The following is a 2,594-nucleotide window of genomic DNA, read 5'->3' as shown; positions in this document are numbered from 1 at the left end:
TGAAGAATAAAGGTGGAAGAGAGGTCTGATCAGTGCTAAGCCCTTTCTGCTTCAGTACTTAAGCATTTTTCCATAAACACTCTTGTTATGATGTTAGTTTGTTCAAGCCACTCTGAGGTAACCGATGGGGCCTCCTGTTTACAAGCTTGCATGACAATTTAACGGTACAGATTGGAGGAAGCTGAAGTCAAAGCTTTCAAAAGACTGAAGGTTTTATATCAAGTAAATAACCAGAAAAAAGCCTCCTCTGCTGCTACAATGAAAGTCCAAAATCCAGTAAGATATCTTTGAAAAGCAGCCTTGTCAGCTATTGATTGAGACTCCAAACTTTGGCTTTATTCAGTCTACTGTGTTCTTGTAGGGGTCTGGTGATTTAGCGAATAAAACACTTGCCTTCTGTATGTCCGATTTACTGATGAAGATAAGACCCTAACAAACAAACTTGAAACCTGCCCCTCAATCCCTTGGGGATGGTCTGTGTTGCGAATCTATTACTAATTTAATTCAATTGCCAGTACAGTAGTATGAGCCCTGACAAAACTAGCCTGACTTGTGCTTGTAGCACCATAACTTACAAACGATGAGACCTTACTGTACTTATTGGCCTCGATTTCTTTGGGCTTTTTCTCCAAGTTCTGTCTTCTTTCTGTCCAATGTAGTCTCAAAGTGCAGTGTAACATTTTGTATATCAAGGAATGGAAGAGATCAATATAAATCTCAATAGCACATTCAATCACCTCTTAATCCTCATGACACTGGCATTTTTCCGTCCTGTCAGAAAAATGAATGGTGTGGGAGATTGTCTATGGAATCAGCCTCTTAAGGCAGGGGTCGGCAATGTTTTTGGCCAGTGCCAAAAACAGCCCAACCTCCACCCATGCCTCAGCTTGGGATGCCAGAGGTGGGGAAGCTGTGAAGGGCCCAATCCTCTTTGCTGAAAGAACTGCACATGTGCCTCCCGGGAGGACTGTGGGGCCAGTGTTGTGCTGCCCTGGCCTCTTCTTCACCATGCACTGAGGCACGCGTGCATCCACCGCTGCCATAGAGCTTGTGCCGGGGCGTAGCTGTAGCCTGTCCAGAGCCTGGACCAGCTGTGGCAAGCAGCCAGAAGGCTGCAAACAGCTTCACCAGGCTCCACAGCCCTAGTACCAACTCCATGGTGGTGTCTGCGTGCATGCCTCTGGATGCACAGCCAGGAAAGGGTCTGGGACAAGAAAACCCTGGTCCCTCCCCTGGTGTCCATCCCAAGGTGTACGTGCAGCTGCTGCTACCACAAAGCCAGGTCAGGGAACCCAGTGCAACAGTTTACAGTCTCCTGGCTGCCTACCACAGCCAGCCCGGGCTCTGAGCAGCTGCAGCAGGCGGCAGGCAGGTTGCAAACAACTTCACTGGACTCCGCAGCACCAGCTCTGTGGCAGTAGCAGCTACATGTGTAATTCTGGGTGGACAGCAGGAGTGGAGCCAGGGTGGCACTGCCCTTGGGTCCCTTCCTGGCCATATGCTGGAGTCGCATGCACAGCCCCTGCAGCTACAGAGCTGGTGCTGTGGAGTGCGGCACAGCTGTTTGTAGCCTCCCAGCAGTAGCTGGCCCAGGCTGTGGGCAGTTGCTGCCTGCCACAGACCCCGGGCTGCTTGCAGCCTCCCAGCCACCTGCTGCGAGCAGCCTGGGCTCTGGCCGGTGACAGCTGCCAAGAGCCCAGGGTGGCAGTGGTGTGCCGAGCAAAATGGCCTTGCGTGCCATGCTCTGGCATGTGCTGGGGGTTGCCAATCCCTGCTCTAAGAGGTAAAACCTTTTCAGTTTCCACTTCATAAGCTTGTGGGAGTATTATCTAGCGAGAGACCACACCTCTGGAACTTCCTGTGTCTGGCAGCTATTTAAAAATGAAAAAAAAAAAAATAATCAGCTATTTATACAATCTGTAATCCAGCAGCTACCAGAAGGGGATTTCTTTAGTTTTAAGGGAGGGACATTTTTGAGACTTGCACACGCAGCCCCCCCGCCGCCCCCCCACACACATACACGCAGTTGATTTAATAAAAGCTCTTCAATTCACGTACTGCTTTAAATGTTGAACAGCTATGCTGCTTTGACCATAAAGCAAATAACAAGCAACAGCATGGAGAAACTGCCCAGAAAGAAAGTGTCCTATTCACTGCAGGGCTTTGATTAGAATCAGTGAAGACGCATTTATGAAACAGAAGTATACAGGTAGTATACAAAGAATGGGCATTTAAGGACATGCATAACATTTATAATGCTTTAAACCAGAAGTGTATTTAGTGACTGACTTGCATGCATCTCTGCTGCCCTGTGTATATGTGTATTTTCCTGAATTCTTCTGGGTATAGTCCTGCACAAATGCAAAATGAAACCTTGATTTGACCCATCTGATGTACAGCTCCAGGGAGTGCTGCTTACACTTTTGTCAGAGGGACACGGTCTGGCCATGGGATTTGGCCTGTCTAATCTGCAGATATTTGAAAATACATAGGCAAATTGCATGGATCTCTTGCTTGGACATAGAACCCCATGTGGTTTTCCTTTACTCTGTCCTTTTTCTTGCACTTGCTCCCAGTCCTCCTTTTCCCCTTTA

Source organism: Alligator mississippiensis, chromosome 4 (genome assembly GCF_030867095.1).
Source record: "Alligator mississippiensis isolate rAllMis1 chromosome 4, rAllMis1, whole genome shotgun sequence".
NCBI lineage: Eukaryota > Metazoa > Chordata > Crocodylia > Alligatoridae > Alligator > Alligator mississippiensis.
Note: the sequence above shows the minus strand (reverse complement) of the source record.